Genomic DNA, 21,483 nt, shown 5'->3' with positions numbered 1-21,483 from the left:
GAGGTTAGCCACAGTGCCATGGGCTTTAAACTTCTTGATGACACTGCGCACGGTAGACACAGGAACATTCTGGTCTTTGGAGATGGACGTGTAGCCTTGATATTGCTCATGCTTCCTCACAATTTGGTTTCTCAAGTCCTCAGACAGTTCTTTGGTCTTCTTTCTTTTCTCCATGCTCAATGTGGTACACACAAGGACACAGGACAGAGGTTGAGTCAACTTTAATCCATGTCAACTGGCTGCAAGTGTGATTTAGTTATTGCCAACACCTGTTAGGTGCCACAGGTAAGTTATAGGTGGTGTTAATTACACAAATTAGAGAAGCATCACATGATTTTTCGAACAGTGCCAATACTTTTGTCCACCCTCTTTGTTATGTTTGGTGTGGAATTATATCCAATTTGGCTTTAGGACAATTCTTTTTGTGTTTTTTCATTTAAGACAAATTAAATGAAGATAATAATACCAAAGAATTTGTGTTTGCAATCATTTTCAGGAAGAAACTGAGTATTATCTGACAGAATTGCAGGGGTGTCAATACTTTTGGCCATGACTGTATGTCCAGGATTGGAATGTGCACCGTCGCAGATACAGCCACAAAATTTTGCTCAGTCACATGTCTGGACCCCGAGAGCGTCATAGGCTATGTTGTGAGGTGAAATTTTAACCCCGCGCATTCCAATTCACCAAAAAATTTTGCCTATTATTCTTATCATTTCTATGGTGTTATCGTCCTTCTGTAAAGCTGGAAATAACACAATTTATTACCATGCCAACACAGACCACCCTCTGACACAGACTGCAGGGGAAGCCCAGTATCACACAGGATAGGATTAGATACACAGCTCAGCAGTCAGTATCACACAGGATAGGAATAGATACACGGCTCAACAGACAGTATCACACAGGCTAGGATTAGATGCACAGCTCAGCAGACAGTATCACACAGAATATGCCTGCAGTTTCCAGTTCAAACAGAATAGGATTAGATACACAGCTCAGCAGTCAGTATCACACAGGATAGGATTAGATACATGGCTAAGCAGTCAGTATCACACAGGATAGAATTATATTCACAGCTGAGCAGTCATTAACACACATGATAGGATTAGGTACACAGCTCAGCAGTCAGTATCACACAGGATAGGGTTAGATACATGGCTCAGAAGACTGTATCACAGGATAGGATTAGATACACTGCTCAGCAGTCAGTATCACACAAGATAGGATTAGATACATGGCTGAGCAGTCAGTAACACATGATAGGATTAGATACACAGCTCAGCAGAAAGTATCACACAGGAAAGGGTTAGATACACAGCTCAGAAACAGGATGTGCATGACATTTTCATTCCAAGAATTCCACTCATTCCATCTGATTTTTTTTTATTTTAAACGCCTCCAGTTTCCAATTCAAACAGAATAGGGTTAGATACACGGCTCAGCAGTCTGTATCACACAGGATAGGATTAGATACACAGCTCAGCAGTCAGTATCACACAGGAGAGGATTAGACACATGGCTCAGCAGTCAGTATCACACAGGATAGGATTAGATACACAGCTCAGTCGTCAGTATCACACAGGATAATATTAGATACACTGCTCAGCAGACAGTATCACACAGGATAGGATTAGATACACAGCTCAGCAGACATTATCACACAGGATAGGGTTAGATACACAGCTCAGAAGCAGGATGTGCCAAAGGAGAGGACATTTACATTCCAAGAATTCCACTCATTCCATCTGATTTGTTTTTTTATTTTAAACGCCTCCAGTTTCCAGTTCAAACAGAATAGGATTAGATACACAGCTCAGCAGAAAGTATTACACAGGAGAGGATTAGGTACACAGCTCAGCAGAAATTATCACACAGGATAGGGTTAGACACACAGCTCAGCAGAAAGTATCACACAGGATAGGAATAGATACACGGCTCAGCAGACAGTATCACACAGGATAGGATTAGATACACAGCTCAGCACACAGTATCACACAGAATACACCTCCAGTTTCCAGTTCAAACAGAATAGGATTAGATACACTACTCAGCAGCCAGTATCACACCGGATAGGATTAGATACACAGCTCAGCAGAAAGTATCACACAGGAGAGGATTAGGTGCACAGCTCAGCAGACATTATCACACAGGATAGGGTTAGATACACAGCACAGAAACAGGATGTGCAAAAGGAGAGGACATTTACATTCCAAGAATTCCACTCATTCCATCTGATTTGTTTTTTGATTTTAAACGCCTCCAGTTTCCAGTTCAACTACTATTTGCAATGTCCATTAACAATGCTCAGGGAGTCATTAAAAGTAGTAGGGATCGATGTTGTGAGTTCATTTTCCCCTTCACTACTGAGGCCCGATGAACTCCCTCTTCTGGTAAAGAAAGGTAGTGAGCCTGATTATCAAGCATCTGAGCCTAATGATGATGACTGGCTGAGTGGAGTGACTGACTGGATATAAGGCCGCCGACGCCCTTCTGCCCTGCGGGTGATTTCTCTGTGGGATCCTTGGAGACCAGTCTGAATTCCTGCTCTTCTAAAGCTGTTTTCTGCTCTGCCTTTTGCCTTTTGTGCTTTGACTTTGTTTTTCTGGATTTCTGCCATTCCCTACTGGGGTGAGCTGAATTCCTTTAGCTCTGTCTTCAGAAAGTACCTGAGTGCTGATATAGCTTTTGAAGACTAGCTGCTTCAGGGTCTTTTTCCATATCAGCCTGTTGGCTTATGTCTTTGATAGGGTTTTGGCAGATTGCAGACAGCAACCTTCCTTTCCTGTCCTGTATAGTTAGTTTGGGCCCCACCGTTTGCTCAGCCTATCTTTCTGTCTGTGTGAGTGTTTTTTCATCTTGCTTCACCGTCATTATATGTTGGGGGCTGCCTTTTACTTTGGGGTCTGCTCTGGGGCAGTTTAGATTTCCTTTTCTGTCTTTAGGCTATTTAGCTCTCCAGCTGTGATCGAGGGGTCTAGGGCACCGTACGAACCCCCCACGGCTACTGCTAGTTGTGTTGATAGGTTCAGGGGTCTGCAATCTGATAGTTGCCAACTTCTCTGGTTTTCTGGACTTAGCTTCTATTTTTGTGTCTTCCTCCTACGGTGACTCTTTCATAACAGATCAATTTGCAATCTCCATGCTCTTCTCATGGTCAACTTTACGTGATCTGTTGAAGAGTTGGAACTGCCAAAAATCTGTTCATCTTTGCACCGAAAGGAAAAACCAAAATAGCTTTGTTACTCACCGATAACGGTGTTTCTCGGAACCCATCACAGCACCACAAGGAGGGGGTCCGCCCATCAAGGACAGGAACCTACAGATAAAAAGGCGGCACCTCTCCTCCGCCACCAGTTGGTTATAGAGCATCAGAGGGTCTCCAGGTTAGTTAACAACAAAAGTATATACATAACATTATAATATTGCAAATTATGAAGAAGCACTGTGTCTAACAAAACACTCTATACACATTAACTCGTGCTCACAGCACACGTGAAGGGGGGGAATAAGCGGGTGCTGTCATGGGCTCCGAGAAACACCGTTATCGGTGAGTAACTAAGCTATTCTCTCTCACCCATGACAGCACCACGGAGAGAATTTCAGAGATTGTTAGCTTAGGGAGGGACCATCGCCTGAAGGACCCTTCTCCTGAAGGTCAGGTCAGACATAGAGGCTAGATCTAAGCGATAGTGCTTGAAAAAGATAGAAGGTGTTGACCAGGTGGCCACCTCACAGATCTGCTCTATTGATACCTCTGATCTTTCTGCCCATGAGGTCGCCATTGCTCTTGTAGAGTGAGCTTTTAAACCCTCCAGAATGGTATTCCCACTGGATGAATACGCTCGGGCAATCGCATCCCTTATCCACCTTGCTAGGGTACTTTTAGATGCCTTGAGTCCCTTCCGAGGCCCCTGGAAACACACAAAGAGAGACCCTTCCTTCCTACATCCCTTGGTGGCCTGTAAGTACTGAAGTAGGCACCTCTTCACATCTAGGGTGTGAAATTTCTCCTCTCCTCTATTCCTAGGGTTTGGGCAGAAGGAAGGATGGACTACTTCTTGGGACCTATGAAAGTGTGTCGACACCTTAGGTAGGTATGCTGGGTCAGGTTTTAATATGACTATCGTCCAGGATTTTAGTGAACGGGGGTATTGCTGACAAGGCTTGAATATCGCTCACTCTGCGAGCGGATGTTAGGGCCACTAAGAGTATAGTTTTTAATTATAGGTTTTTAGGGGTGCTGACTGGATGGGCTCGAATGTGAGCCCTGTTAGGGCAGACAACATTAGGTTTAGATCCCATGATGGTATCATCTGGGTGGTTATTGGTCTAGATCTGGCTGCAGCCCTCATAAACTGTGCTACCCAAGGGTTGCCTGCCACATCCTGGTTATAAAGGGCGCCTAGAGCCGCTACCTGTACCTTCAACGTATTAGTCGCCAGCCCCTGCTCTAACCCCTTTTGCATTAATTCGAGAATTTTGTCAATCTGGACTCCATCCTGAACCCTTACTCCAGAGCTGGATAGAAATTTCCTCCAAGTTCTACCATAGGACCTGGTTGTGATCGGTTTCCTACTCTTTTGTAGCGTGGAAACCAGGTTTTCTAAGAACCCCCTCCCCCTCAGCAGTGCGCTTTCAAATTCCATGCTGTTAAATGGAGGTTCTCTGCCTGAGGGTGTAACACGGGACCTTGGGACAGAAGGTCGGGGAGATCTGGTAGAACCCTGGGGTCGGTTATTGACAGTATTCTCTGCCAGGAAAACCAAGTTCTTTTCAGCCAAAATGGGGCTATTAATATCATTCGTGCCCTGTCTTCTCTGACTTTCCTTATTACTGCCGGGATGAGAATGAGCGGCGGGGGAAGGCATACATTAGGCCCTGTGTCCACGGAAGCATAAACGCATCCAGGGTCCGGGGATTCCCCCTGGGGTCTAGGGAACAAAATGCTTCCACTTTTTTGTTTTTGTGGTCGGCCAACAGATCTATTTCCGGGGTTCCCCACATTTTTACAATCTTCCGAAAAATGGACTGTTTTAGAACCCACTCCCCTTGATGTAGTTGGGTGCGACTTAGAAAGTCTGCTGTCTGGTTCTCTGCTCCCCGTATGTGTAGTGCAGATAGGGATAGTAGGTTTTTCTCGGCTAGCGTGAATATTTTGGAGGATGTGTTCATTAGTGTTCGGGACCTGGTTCCCCCTGATGATTAATGTAGGCCACCGTCACTCGATTGTCCGAAAATATGCAGACGTGATGACCCCTTAATATCGGTAGAAAGTGTGTTAGGGCATAGCCTACTGCCAACAGTTCCTTTTGGTTCGAGGAGGCTTTTAATTCCTGGCCTCCCCATTCCCCCTGAGCCACCCTGTTGCTCATGTGAGTTCCGTGGTGATTATGTGTGTGATTTTATCACCCAGGGAATCCCTTTGGATCGGTTGTCTCTGTTTCCCCACCAAGCTAGGGAACGAATAGTTTTGGAGTCTAGTGTAACGTAACCTTCCAAGTGACCTCCTAATGCTGACTGGTTGGCTAAAACATCCCATTGGAGATCTCTCATATGTAACTGCGCCCACTGGACCGCTGGCAGGCAGGCGGAGAGGGACCCTAGTAGTGACATTGCTTTCCTTAGCGTCATGGAAGGGTTCTGCATCGCTCTTGCTACCATCTGAGTGATCCTCTCCTTTTTGTGGTCTGGAAGGTAACACTCCTGGGTGTTTGAGTCCAGTGTTAGGCCTAGGAACTCCTGGACTTTTCTGGGCTCCAGCCTTGATTTTTTCAGGTTTAGTAGCCAGCCGAGGTTTTGTAGAGTGTCCATCACTCTGTCCCTCTGTTCCCTGCATCTTTGGGCCGAGTTGCTCGCTATTAAAAAGTCGTCCAGATATGGAACTATTAGGACCTCTTGTTCTCTTAGGTGAGCCATCATCTCTGCCACTACTTTCGTGAAGATTAATGGAGCTACCGAAATCCCAAATGGCAAGGCCCTGTACTGAAACTCTTATTTCGCCTCCTATGGAGACCGCCAGTCTGAGGTATTCTCGGGAGTCTTTGTGGATGGGAACGTGATAGTACGCATCGATGAGGTCTAATACTACCATGAAGCAATGTGGAAAGAGAATTTTGATGGTCGACTTGATCGACTCCATTTTTAATTTCTCGTTTTTGACATAATCGTTAAGCCTTTTTAGATTTATAATTGTCCGGAAGGTACCGTCCGGTTTGGTTACTAGAAAGAGAGGCAAGTAGAACCCTCTGCCTTTCTCCCGCGGGGGAACCTCCTGGAGGATTCTTTTGTTCAATAGGCTTAGAACCTCTTTTTCAAGAGCTTCTTGTTCTGTTACTGATGATCTTAGTGGGGTCACTACATATTTTTGGGGTGGGAGAGAAAGTCCATTCTTAACCCTGATCCTATCAGATTTAATAACCACGGGTTGTTCGATATTTTCCTCCAGGCTGGGAGAAAAAAAACTTCCCACCCTGGGCAAACAGTCACTTGGAGGGCTTTTTGTCTAGGGACGAGTTACCAAAGACGAACACCCTGTCTCTCCTTCTGTCGTCCCATTTCTGTTCTCTCGGGGGTCTCCTCTGAAAAAAACTTTTTGTTTTGAAAGGACCTTTTAAAACCCATAGGACCTAAATTTGGGTATCCTTTCTTTTTATCCCCTGCTTTTTGGAGGATGTCATCCAATGTCTCTCCGAATAGGAATTTCCCTCACAAGGAATGGCACATAGTTTCATCTTAGTCTGTAAGTCCCCAGGCCAACATTTAAGCCACAGTGTTCTCCGGGCTGCGTTCGACAGGGCTGCCGCTTTAGATGACAACCTTACTGAATCAGCCGATGAGTCGGCTAAGAAGGCCGCCTCTCCCCTTATCACTGGAATGGATTCCAGGATCCTCTCCCTGGGTGTACCTTCCCTTAGCTGTTTCTCTAGTCGGTTTACCCACACCATGAGGGCTCTGGAGGTACAAGTTGCCCCTATCGCTGGCCTAAGATTTCCTCCTGCTGATTCCCAAGTGCCCTTGAGGAAACTGGGGGCGGAGGAGAGGTGCCGCCTTTTTATCTGTAGGCTCATGTCCTTGATGGGTGGACCCCCTCTCTCTGTGGTGCTGTCATGGGTGAGAAAGAAATGTTGTTTATCAAAAAGCTCTTGAATGAGTTGAAAATAAAATAACATCAATACTTGGATAATCGTTTAGTTAATTTGTGTTGCAAATCTGTAGTGTTGAATATATGATGTGAAATGTTTTTATGTGCAATATAATCATTATAATTTGTTGTAACTCAGTGGTCCCCAACCTTTTTTGCACCGGGGACCGGTTTCAAGCAAGACCATTCTTCCATGGCCCGGCAGGGCGGGGATGGAGGTGTGGCAGGGGCGGGGCTTTGGTCATAAGGGGGCGGGGCTATGGACACGGTTGTAGTGTAGCAGTGCATACTTATAATTAAATAACATTTATAATGTGACTCAACTCACCATAGGTTTTGAATAAGTGCTCCATCACCCCCTTCTCCCCATCATTGCCTTCACCCCATCACTCCCCTCTCTCCATCATTGCCTTCACCCCATCACTCCCCTCTCCCCATCATTGCCTTCACCCCATCACTCCCTTCTCCCCATCATTGCCTTCACCCCATCACTGCCATCTCTCCATCATTGCCTTCACCCCATCATTCCCCTCTCCCCATCATTGCCTTCACCCCATCACTGCCATCTCTCCATCATTGCCTTCACCCCATCATTCCCCTCTCCCCATCATTGCCTTCACCCCATCACTGCCATCTCTCCATCATTGCCTTCACCCCATCACTCCCTTCTCCCCATCATTGCCTTCACCCCATATATCCCTTCTCCCCATCACTCCCTTCTCCCCATCATTGCCTTCACCCCATCACTCCCTTCTCCCCATCATTGCCTTCACCCCATCACTCCCTTCTCCCCATCATTGCCTTCACCCCATCACTCCCTTCTCCCCATCACTGCCATCTCTCCATCATTGCCTTCTCCCCATCACTCCCTTCTCCCCATCATTGCCTTCACCCCATCACTGCCGTCTCCCCATCATTGCCTTCACCCCATCACTCCCTTCTCCCCATCATTGCCTTCACCCCATCACTCCCCTCATGGCCTTCTCCTCATGTCCCCATCTCCTCCAGGGACAGGCTACACAGACACACACACACATTATATACACACACACACACACACACACACAGACCAACACATACACACACAGACAGACATACATATACACACACACACATTATACATACACACACACACACACACATTATACACACACACAGACACCACCTCTCTCCTCTCACCTGCCCGCCGCCCGTGCTTCCTCGCTCTGACACAGCAGCGGCGCGCTCTCCTCTCTGTGTCAGTCAGAGACAGGAAGTGCGGGCGGCGGGCAGGAAGCTGGACGGGTCCTTGCAGCTCCGCTCCTGCTATTCCCTCTTGCAGGCAGCGGAGCTGCTTGGATCGCTCCCTGGCCGCCGCTAAGAGCTGCTGCGCGCCGCCCCAGCCCCCGCTACGCCACTGACCGCCCCTGGCTCCCCTTGTGTCCGCGGACCGGCAAGGGCACTGCAGCGGCCCGGTGCTGGGCCGCGGACCGGCGGTTGGGGACCCCTGTTGTAACTAACCACAGTTGGTTACTATGCCCAAGCAATGCCGGGCTCTTCAGCTAATATATATATATATATATATATATATATCATATACAGGGGTTGGACAAAATAATGGTAACACCTAACGCTTTGGCATCATAATCTTCGAACATGTTATAAACATGCAAACCGTGACATATTGTAATGTTTTGTAGTTGATTATTTGTGTCATGTGATCTTTGTATGTAAATTAACTGTTTGTTTTGCAGAATTGTAAGAGCATTGATGAAAACCTGATACCAATGGCAGACCTCTCGGATTTTCAAAGAGGCCAAATTGTTGGTGCTCGTATGGCAGGTGCTAGTGTATCAGAAAGTGCCAGAATGCTTGGCGTGTCAAGAGGTACTGTCTCCAAAGTAATTACTGCGTTTGAAAGAGAAGTAAAAATGTCTGCAGCAAAGCACAGGTCCGGCTGAAAGTAGAAGTTGACTGAGAGCGACTGTCGGACTCTAAAGCGAATTGTGAGAGAGGAACGCAAGACAAAGGCTCCGAAATGAATACCTACAGAACTCAGTTTCCACGAAAACTGTTAGTCGGGAGCTGCACAAATCTGGATTCCACGAAAGAGCTGCAATTCGAAAACCGCTCCACTCAATGACAAATGTTTCCAAGCGTTTAGAGTGGTGTAGAAACCTCCAGAATTGGTCCCTTGTGCAGTGGAAACATGTAATATTCTCAGACAAATCATTGTTTACCCTACTTCTGACCTCCGGCCGAGTGTACGTTTGGAGACAGCCGAAAAAAGCATTCCATCCAGACTGCCTTCTCCAAACCATAAAACATGGCGGAGGTTCTGTGATGATCTGGGGTGCTATTTCGTGGAGATCCGCCAGGCCAATGATATCCCTTCATGGAAGAATTAACAGCCGCGATTATTTAGACATTTTGGGTGACCAAGTGCATCCTATGGTTCAAGCACTGTTCCCGGAGGGGAACGCCATCTTTCAGGATGATAATACACCAATTTATACAGCTAGAATCGTTAAAGCATGGCACGAGGAACATTGTATTGAAGTTGAGCATCTCATCTGGCCCCCACAATCCCCAGACCACAACATTTTTGAGCATTTATGGTCGATTTTAGAGATTCAAGTTAGACGTCGATTTCCACCACCATCATCGCTCAAAGAACTGGAGGGTGTTTTAACTGAAGAATGGACTACAATTCCATTGGAAACAATTCACACCTTGTATGAATCCATACCTCAGAGAATTGAGGCTGTAATTGCCGCAAAAGGTGGACCTACACCATATTAAACTAATGTCACGGGGCCTTAGTTCAACTAAGGCTGAAATACCCGGGGCCCCTGTGGTGTCCCTTTACTAGGGGAAACCCTATCTGACCCTCATCCCAGGGTTTTTGCTGAAGGTGCAAATGCCTGAGCCTCCGACCTTTCCTTATCTCCTGCTCAGCCCTGCACTTAACCCTCCACCCTCCACCCAGTGAGAAGTCACCACCAAAGCTCCCACACAAATAATGACAGACAGGGAGAACTTAAACTGCACTGCGCCGCACACACACAGGAATATACAGTAATGTGAACAGGGCACAACTAAACACAAATATGGGAAGGAGAAAGGATAACGACGGATCATACGACACCAGATATGAATCTCTCTCTCTTGAACACCTCCACTCCAGACCGGAACCACTTGGTATGAAACACAAGCTATAATCGGCGACGCCCATAGGCCAGCATGACTATTTAAAGACCGTGGGCGTGACTAACCATCCAACCTGGTCTCCAGCAGGATTAACCCCCGAGAGCCTGAAGATCAGGCCGGCGCCACTGAGGCTATAGTGGCTGGAGGTGGAACTACCTCTGCCTGCCGGATGCTGTGGTGTGAACAGCGTCCGACATGACAGTACCCCGTCTTCTACGAGGGACCCCAGGGCCCTCAAGACTCATAGGACCCGGCTTGTCCGGATGACGACAGTGAAAAGAACTGACCAGCCGATCCGCATGTATGTCTGAGGCTGGAACCCAAGACCTCTCCTCTGGACCATACCCCCGCCAGTGCACCAAATACTGAAGAGTACGGCGTACTACTCGAGAGTCCACTACCTTGGCGACCTCGAACTCTAACTCGCCATCCACCATGACTGGAGGTGGCATCGGCGTCGTGTCCACCAAGCCTACCACCTTTTTCAATAAAGTCCTGTGAAACACGTTGTGTATCTTGTACACCGCGGGAAGTTCCAACCGATAAGCTACTGGGTTAATGATGGCAGAAATCCTAAAAGGCCCAATAAACCTTGGACCCAGTTTTAAAGAAGGGATTTTGAGTTTTATGTTCTTCGTAGCTAACCACACCCATTCACCCACACACAGGTCCGGACCTGGCACGCGTCTACTGTCAGCCACCAGTTTGTACCTGGCACTCATGCTCAACAAACGCTGTTTCACCCGCCTCCAGACTGATGACAATTGGGCTCCTAGCTGATCCTCCTCCGGGACACCCCCGGAGTCACCCTGACGTAAGGTACAAAACTGAGGATGTTGACCGTACACACAAAAGAATGGAGACTCTCCTGATGACTCTTGGCGGTGATTATTTAATGCGAATTCGGCCAGAGGAAGGAAAGTAGACCACTCCTCCTGGTTGTCGGACAAAAAGCATCGTAAATACTGTTCTAGATTTTGGTTCATGCACTCAGTTTGTCCATTAGACTGTGGATGAAACGCCGATGAATGTGACAACTTGATCCCCAACCTTGAGCAAAAAGCTTTCCAAAACCTCGCCACAAATTGCGTACCCCTATCAGATACTATGTCAGATGGTACTCCGTGGAGTCTGACCACCTCCTTCACAAATACCTGAGCCAACGTCTTAGCATTGGGCAAAGAGGACAACGCCACAAAATGCGCCATCTTTGAAAAACGGTCAACCACCACCAGGATGACCGTGTTCCCTGCCGAGGCTGGCAAGTCAGTGATAAAATCCATGGAGATTTCTGTCCATGGCCTATTGGGTACCCCCAGAGGCTGTAGCGTGCCAGCAGGACGGGTTCGGGGTGACTTAGCCCTAGCGCACGTGATGCAAGCTGCCACGTACGAGACCACGTCCTGCCGGATTTTGGGCCACCAGAAACGACGCGATACCAGCTCTAAGGTGCCCTTCACCCCTGGGTGACCAGCCAGTACCGAATCGTGGTGTTCCTTCAACACCTTAGGCCGAAGATGCAGGGGTACAAATGATTTGTTGGCGGGAAGTCCTGGTGGTACCTCCTCTTGGGCCTCGGCAATCTCCGCCTCTACCTCAGTCGTGAGAGCCGAGACCACTACCCCTTTCTGGAGGATGGGTACCGGCTCTTCCCGAGGTTCTCCCCCCGGAAAACACCTAGACAAAGCATCCGCCTTGGTGTTTTTAGCCCCGGGACGGTACGTCACAAGAAAATTGAAACGAGTAAAAAACAATGCCCAGCGAGCCTGCCTAGGAGACAGACGCTTGGCCGACTCCAGGTAGAGCAGATTCTTATGGTCGGTGATAACTGTGACCTGGTGAGCCGCCCCCTCCAAGAAGTGTCGCCATTCCTCAAAAGCCAGTTTGATGGCCAACAACTCCCTGTTGCCGATATCATAATTCCATTCGGCTGGCGACAACTTCTTGGAGAAGTAGGCGCATGGATGCATCTCACTCAAGGACGAGCCTTGAGACAGTACTGCCCCCACTCCCACCTCCGACGCATCAACCTCTACCACAAAAGGTTTAGACACGTCTGGTTGCACCAGAATGGGGGCTGAAGCAAAACTATTCTTCAGACGCTCAAATGCACGTATAGCCACCTCAGGCCAGTTCGCCAGATCGGCACCCTTTTTTGTCATGTCCGTGAGCGGTTTGGCGACAGTCGAAAAGTGTTTTATAAATTTCCTATAATAATTCGCAAACCCAAGGAACCGCTGGAGTGCTTTCAGACTCTCCGGCCTCTCCCATTGCAACACCGCTTGCACCTTAGCGGTGTCCATTTTAAAACCAGCTGCGGACACAATATATCCCAAAAAGGGCAACTCCTGGACAAAAAATAAACATTTTTCCAGCTTAGCATAGAGCTGGTTCTCCCGGAGCAACTGTAACACCTGCCTAACCTGCTGCAAATGAGTGTCCCGATCACTAGAATAAATGAGGATATCATCCAGGTATACAATCACAAATCTCCCCAGGACATGAGCAAAGACATCATTAATAAAATGTTGGAAAACGGCAGGCGCGGTGGTCAACCCAAACGGCATAACCAGACTCTCAAAATGACCCTCAGGAGTGTTAAACGCTGTCTTCCACTCATCCCCCTGACGGACCCTTATGAGGTTATACGCCCCCCTGAGGTCCAGCTTGGAAAACCATTTTGCCCCCGCTACCTGGTTGAACAAATCCGGGATCAACGGCATTGGGTAGGGATCACGGATAGTAATCTGGTTTAACTCTCGGAAATCCAGACACGGGCGTAACCCCCCATCTTTCTTCTTAATGAAGAAAAACCCCGCTGCTACAGGCGAGGACGAAGGCCGGATGTGACCTTTGCTCAGACTCTCCGCGATGTAGTCTTTCAGAGCTTGTCTCTCAGGACCAGAAATATTAAACATCCTGGCCTTAGGTAATTTGGCCCCGGGTTTTAACCTAATAGCACAGTCATAGGCTCTATGTGGAGGCAGTTCTGAGCAACCCTTCTCAGAGAAAACATCCGCGAAATCCTGCAAAGCCTCCGGCAGGCTGGGCGTCACGGCGGACACACATGTGGCCAAGCAATTGTCTTGGCAGAAACCACTCCATTGTACTATGTCCTGAGTTTTCCAATCAATTACCGGGTTGAGCCATGGAAAACCCAGGACCATTTGAGCTGGGAGATTACGGAGGACCCTACATGTAACCGACTCAGAATGTAGGACCCCAATGTGGAGTTTCACCTCTGCCACAAACTCAGTAATCTCCCCTTGAGGGAGGGGAACAGCATTAATGGTCACCACCTGTATGGGTTGAGGAAGTTTTTCAATCTTAAACCCGGCGGTGTGTGCAAACTCCTCATCTATGAGATTGGTGGCGGAACCGCTATCCACAAACACTGATATAGGTAGCTCTCTGCCGGCGACAATAACCTTGGCAGGGAGCATACATTGAGATACCATCATGGAGGATATGCATACGCTCAGTTGGGTCTCCTCCATACCCTCTGAGCTTAACAGTTTTCCGCCGGTGTGACCCTCTTAGGTAGTACCGGGCAAACGTTAACATAATGACCTCCTTTACCACAGTAGAAACATGCTCCGGACTTCCGGACTCCCGGAGCGCGAGGCTGAACCTGTGCCACGCCAGCAATCTGCATAGGTTCAGGGGACTCATCTACTTCAACCACACCTGCACCTCTGTTTTCCCCCAGAGGTAGCGTCTCCTGTGCCCCCTGACGAAAACGGCGATCAATACGTATCACCAAACTCATGGCAGACTCCAATGATGCCGGAGTCTCATACATCAGGAGGGCTTGTTTCACCCTCCCTGATACCCCATGAATAAACTGGCTCCGCAGTGCTGGGTCATTCCACTGTGTGTCTACAGCCCAGCGGCGAAATTCCGAACAATAGTCTTCTGCCAAGCGCTCCCCCTGGCGGAGGGCGTGGATTTTAGATTCCGCTAGAGCCAGTCGGTCAGGGTCATCGTAAATGAGCCCGAGGGCAGAAAAAACATTATCGACCGAATGAAATGTAGCAGAGTCAGGTGGTAAGGAAAATGCCCATGCTTGGGGGTCACCACTCAGTAATGACAACACCAGCCCTACTCGCTGGGCCTCATTACCTGAGGATATTGGCCGCATGCGGAAGTATAATTTGCAGGCCTCCCGAAATACGACAAATTTGCTGCGATCGCCTGAAAATCGTTCTGGCAGCGGAAACTTCGGCTCTGCACCGATACCTGCAGATGCCGTTTGCACCTTTGCTACTACCAGGCCCTGCTGCTGAACTGCCCCATTCAACTCGGAGACCTGTATGGACAGCGCCGCCAACTGGCGGGTTATGGAATCTAATGGATCCATGGACTCCTGAAAAAATGTGGGCCGATTATAATGTCACGGGGCCTTAGTTCAACTAAGGCTGAAATACCCGGGGCCCCTGTGGTGTCCCTTTACTAGGGGAAACCCTGTCTGACCCTCATCCCAGGGTTTTTGCTGAAGGTGCAAATGCCTGAGCCTCCGACCTTTCCTTATCTCCTGCTCAGCCCTGCACTTAACCCTCCACCCTCCACCCAGTGAGAAGTCACCACCAAAGCTCCCACACAAATAATGACAGACAGGGAGAACTTAAACTGCACTGCGCCGCACACACACAGGAATATACAGTAATGTGAACAGGGCACAACTAAACACAAATATGGGAAGGAGAAAGGATAACGACGGATCATACGACACCAGATATGAATCTCTCTCTCTTGAACACCTCCACTCCAGACCGGAACCACTTGGTATGAAACACAAGCTATAATCGGCGACGCCCATAGGCCAGCATGACTATTTAAAGACCGTGGGCGTGACTAACCATCCAACCTGGTCTCCAGCAGGATTAACCCCCGAGAGCCTGAAGATCAGGCCGGCGCCACTGAGGCTATAGTGGCTGGAGGTGGAACTACCTCGGCCTGCCGGATGCTGTGGTGTGAACAGCGTCCGACATGACAACTAACTTTTGTTGATGTTTCCAGGTGTTTCCATTATTTTGTCCAACCCCTATATGTATGGACTTATACACTGAAACAAATCATAACTCCAGAATATCAAACACCAATCAAAATATCAAACTCATATCAATCCTATTTGCATAATAATGATGATCATAATTACCAGTACAGTCATGTTAATTGAGATCACAAAATAATGTTACTACTAAATCAAAATAAGTACAGTTACATGTTTCCACATTTTTTAGGGAAGAACAGAACCTAAACCAATATGCTATTAACCCAATTCTAGCAAATTATTTTTTTATCATAACATACACATTACATCTACACACACTGTCCCTGGTTTCACCTAATGCATTCATTCTGTAGGCAGTAAAGATTCTTATTTACATATAAACAAACACACACTTTGGATAACCACACATTTGTATTGCATGCTAGTACTGTACTCAGGTGTAGGTGAACAAAGCTATACCAAGAACAAAAGACCGACATTAACAAACATTCATTGAAATCATTTCTTTAACATATATGTTCTTCAAAACCCATGGGAGCTCCAAAAAAATAAATAAATATGTGAAAAAACTCAAAAATAAAAGTCAAATAAAATATCATCTAAATTTAGGTAGAAATATTCAGTACTGTAAAAACGAACTATTCACTGTGTACTGTAAATGACATGTTAATTAAATGGCCAAGGTTTCTTCTTTCACTCCTGCAAACAAACAAAAGATTAATTACATATCCCACCCCCAATCCAACAGTTATTGGACTGTAAAGAGAAAACAGCTCCTTTAAAAAACAAGAACGCTAAACAAAGTACAAACAAAATTGAAAGAATGAGCTCATAAAAAATAAAAATACTTTCGTGGATTTTTTTGGCTGTGAACCAATTTAACAAAGGATATCCATGACAAATACAGGGGTTGCACAAACATATACAGTGACAAAAATAACTTGTAGTACAAATAAGTCACCTATTTCTTTAGTCAACCCTCAGTATACCATCAGTCATCTCACACTAGTCTTAAATTCATTGTCTGTAATTTCACTCTCTCTTTTCCTTGTATGTTTCTCTCACATGGCTCCCACATACATAATCATCTTACATTTGTTGTGGTCTTTCGCCTTTTAAAAAACATCAAGGTCTATTACAAATCCTCAAGTGAGAAATGCACATTTATGCACCACCAAGACCAAAACCAATTCATAATATATCTCAGCCAGCGCATACATCATAGTATGCTCACAGGAATATTTATCTTTTTAAAAACTCTAGAACGAAAACAAACATCATTAGACATCAAAAAATGGCAAAAATGTTCAAACAGAATTCTCAAGGATGTTCCACAACTTTTATCTAAAATCAACAATTAGAATTACTCCATAAGGGAGTCATGGCAAGGTGTGTAGTATGCCTTGGTATTGGAGGAGTGTAAGGGGTGGTTACAGTAGTAGCTTTGTATGCCTCCATCTGGTGTCCCACCTCTATCTTTCCAGCACCGTATCTCATTTGTCGCCACCCTCCTGGGCCTGGCGATTTGCAATTCACCTTTCCTCCTCAGACCTTGCAATCTTCTCAACAGGCCACTAGTAGTGATTCCATCTATCTCCTGGAATTGAACTCCAGTAGCTATCAGGTCACAAAACAACTCCTTCCTGCTTTTTCTAATTTGGGTATCATCCACTTTTCTCCTTTCTTGATCTACTCTCTCTACTGTACTATTTTTTGACACTTTTGCTCTCTCTAAAGCAGATAACTGGGAGATTAAATTGCATGCTGTGTAGACAGTAGTAGAATTTCCCATAAGGGCACTGAACACAGTGAATAATGGGGCTTTGTAAGTAGCTGGGGTACCTTCTATGAACTTATTCTTCATCATTACTGTCAATATTGCAGCATCTGGTCCCTTTCAATCCTCAACAACAGCAATAAGGTCACTCAACAGCAGCAAAATGGTCATTCAAATCAGGCAAAGGATTGCGAGTCATACCATCTATACATGCAATTTCTCTCAATCTTTGAACTCTGTCTGCAAGAGACTCCCATCGAGTTTGTGGTATTAATTCAATAGGAGTCATACACTTGTGCCACAGAATCCCTCACCAAATACAACAGAAAGAAATTCTCTGCAGTGTCCCTTGCACGTCTCATTTTTAGATGTACCATAGGATCAATACAAATACTACCAATTCCTAATGCCTCTTGATTATTCAAAATTATAGTATTGGCGCCATAATCCCATAATCTAAGAATCCGTGCTAACAAATGTTCTGCTGCTTGCTGCCAGTACCTAGTAGCTATCTCTGTTAGCTCTCCTGCTGTATAACCCCTAATTTCCTCTGTTATGGCGGCTTTTGTTCCAATAGCTGCATTTCCTGCATCCATCTCTTCTCCACTACGCTGTGTGACTTCTCTTCTGGTTTTTGTTATTAATATTGGTCTAGCTTGCCTTTCTTCCTCATTTGTCTCACTGTCAGCGCTGTCCCATTCTAGAAAATCTGTCCATTTCTCATGTGCAATGATGGTCTTAATCTGTGCAATACGAATATCTGACATTGGCTGCTGTCTCCTCCTGCGCCTATTCTTATTCACGTTTTTTATGACATGCTTCAAAATTACTTTGCATATTGTCATGCTGTTTCATTTGGTCTCTCAAGACTGATTGCAAGCTAATCCTTTGCTCTATGGTTGTATGCAGCTCTAAACGCAAGTTATCAATCTCCTGCAAACTTTGATTTGCCTGAACGAAAACCCAGTAAACAGCTGCAGCTATTCTAGCATATCTTTTTGTGTTCACTCCTACCTCTCCCTCTCTTTTATGACCTTTGTCTAACTCTGTGCATTTGGTCTGTCCATTCCCACCCACTTCCCCCTCACACCTGATCGCCATTAGCTCAAAATAGAGCTCTGGCAAAAATTAAGAGACCACTTTCAAATGTTCAGTTTCTATGATTTTTCTCTTTATAGGTATATTTTTGAGTAAAATGTAAATTGTTCTTTTAGTCTATAAACTTCTTACAACATGTCTCCTAATTTCCAAGCAATAAATTTGGTATACTAATTTTTTCTGACAAAGAAAAATGGTCAAAATGTAAAAAAACCCAAAAAAAACAGTGCTTTCAGACCTCAAATAATGCAAAGAAAACAAGTTTATAATCATTTAGAAACAACAATACTAATGTTTTAACTCAGAAAGTTCATAAATCAACATTTTGTGGAATAACCATGATTTTTAAAAACGGCTTTCATGCATCTTGGCACGCTTGCCATATCTTTCACACTGCTTCTGGCGCAAAAATTTAAGCAGCTCTTTGTTTGATGGCTTGTGACTATCAATCATCCTCTTGTTTACATTCCAGAGGTTTTCAATGGGGTTCAGGTCTGGAGAATGGGCTGCCCACGAAAGGGTTTTGATATGGTGGTCTCTTAACAACTTTCAAAGTACATCTATTTAAGTACAATATTTCTGGGATTATTCGGTGGGAGCTCGGGTCTCCATCCTGCAAATTTAGTGCTCTTTAGAGCGCCAATCAACATGCAGGGATTGTCTGCCACGCACTCTAATGCTGCAGCTGCTGAGATAGGGTCAGATTTGAGGGTTTATAAGTTAGTGTGGTTATACTAAAAATGAAAAAAGCATATATAGAATGGGAGGAATAGGGCTAAGTGACAGCACATGTGAAAAAGACTTGGGTATACTAATAGATCACAGACTGAATATGAGTCAACAGTGTGATGCAGCAGCAAAAAAGGCAAATGCAATTCTAGGATGTATTAACAGAAGCATACAGTCTAGATCACGTGAAGTAATTATTTCCCTCTACTCCTCTTTGGTCAGACCTCATCTGGAATATTGTGTCCAATTTTGGGCACCACATTTTAAAAAAGACATCAACAAACTGGAGCAAGTTCAGAAAAGAGCGACCAGAATGGTGACTGGTCTGCAAACCCTGTCTTATGAGGAAAGGTTGCAGGATTTGGGAATGTTTAGTTTGCAAAAGAGAAGACTGAGAGGAGACTTAATAGCTGTCTACAAATATCTAAAGGGCTGTCACATTGTAGAAGGATCAACTTTATTCTCATTTGCACAAGGAAAGACTAGAAGCAATGGGATGAAGCTGAATGGGAGGAGACACAGATTAGATATTAGAAAAAACTTTTTGACAGTTAGAGTGATCAATGAGTGGAACAGGCTGCCACGAGAAGTGGTGAGTTCTCCTTCAATGGAAGTCTTCAAACAGAGGCTGGACAGACATCTAACTGGGATGATTTAGCGAATCCTGCTTTGAGCAGGGGGTTGGACCAGATGGCCCAGGAGGTCCCTTCCAACTCTACGATTCTATGATTCTTACCATCATAGAATACACAAAATCCAGCTAAACCAACAGTCCTTCTAAGGACTAATTACTCGGTATATAGATTGCAGTGCTAGGTAGGCAAGGGAATGTATATATCTATCTACATATCAGTGCAAGGCATGCAGGCACTTTATGTGGGTATATAGATATCATTACATACATCAAGAGGGTCCATTCTATTACTGTCTGCTGCCTATTACATATATTGACTGTATATACCTAGCCCCAGGTATCAGTGGCTGCGAATAATTTTTTTTCGCATCTTAATCATGATTATTTTATTCCAAAGCAATCCAAAACCCTTTTTTGTCCATTTACTTGTTGACACTGCAGACTACAGCCAAATCCTTTTCATAGTACAGTGTAAAAATCCAGCAATTTTAAATGGGTTTGCCGGTCACAGGCATCACATCTGAGTGTGCAGAAAAATCCGTTATTTTTTGTGGTACTGTAGAATTTTTTTGTTGTGTCTTATACAATTTTTTGACACCATTTTGCTGGCAAAAAATATTTAGCTACAGGGCCAATATTTTACACTGGGTTTTGTCGGCCACACGGATCGCTTATCATTGCGCTCAAAATATTGCCATTTCAGGCCTGCATAGAATTTTTGTGTTGCGTTATAGCCTACTTATTGACACAATTTTGCTGGCCAAAAAACAAAAAAATACAGGGCAGATATTTGAAAGTTGGCTATCTGTGGACTACAAATTGTTGCATTTCAGGCATACATTCACCTTTTATGCTGTGTCTTACCCTAATTCTATAGACTATTTTGGGATAAAAAATAAAAAAATACAGGCCACATTTTGAACAGTGTGGTATCTCTGTCAGATGCCTGATCTATCTATGGGCTACATATTGTTGCATTTCAGGTCTCCATTCTACTGTATTTGCTGTGTCTTACCCTAATTATTTAAGAAAACTGACAGTCACATCCAAACATAGACTAGGTGTGAACTGGTGCTTACCTAGAGTCATCAACTCATATATAATCAAATAAATAAGGTAACACTCTGTAGCGCCATAGGTTGCAAACATGAAATGTGAAAGTTGAACTGTATAACTGCATTAGAAATATGAAAAATTGAGAATGCTTAGCGCAAAAGTTGGCAAATTCATGTGTACCTGGAAGCCATGTTAAGGCGATTCTCGTTTTCCAGGACCTAACACTGCCAAACCTCTCTTAGACTAAAGTCTTCACATTAAAAAAGCCTGAAGCTAAAAGGTGGAGTGCTCAGACAGAAGGCTAATGAATACAAATTTCCAAAAACTAACCGTGACATCCAAACATAGACGAGGTGTGAACAGGTGCTTACCTAGAGTCACCAACTCAAATATAATCAAATAAATAAGGCAGCATTCTGTAGCTCCATAGCTTACAAACATGAAATATGAAAGTTGAGCTGCATACCTGCATTAGAAATATGAAAAATTGAGAAAATTCGCTTCAGGTGCTTTTAATCACAGCAGGACCTTCCCCTCCACAAAAATATAAATTTCAGTCCAAGAGAGGATTCACAGATTCCGATATACATGAAGACTTCAGTCTAAGAGAGGTTTGGCAGTGTTAGGTCTTGAAAAACGAGAATCGCCTTAACCTGGCTTCCAGGTACACATGAAATAACCAATTTATGCGCTAAGCATTCTCATATTTCTAATGCATTTATGCAGTTCAACTTTCATATTTCATGTTAGCAAACTATGGTGCTACAGAGTGCAGCCTTATTTATTTGTTTACCCTAGTTATTGACACCAGTTTGATAATAAAAAATAAATTTTTACCTACA

The sequence above is a fragment of the Dendrobates tinctorius genome, unplaced genomic scaffold (assembly GCF_039654945.1).
Source record: "Dendrobates tinctorius isolate UK_male_01 unplaced genomic scaffold, ASM3965494v1 ptg000108l, whole genome shotgun sequence".
NCBI lineage: Eukaryota > Metazoa > Chordata > Amphibia > Anura > Dendrobatidae > Dendrobates > Dendrobates tinctorius.
Note: the sequence above shows the minus strand (reverse complement) of the source record.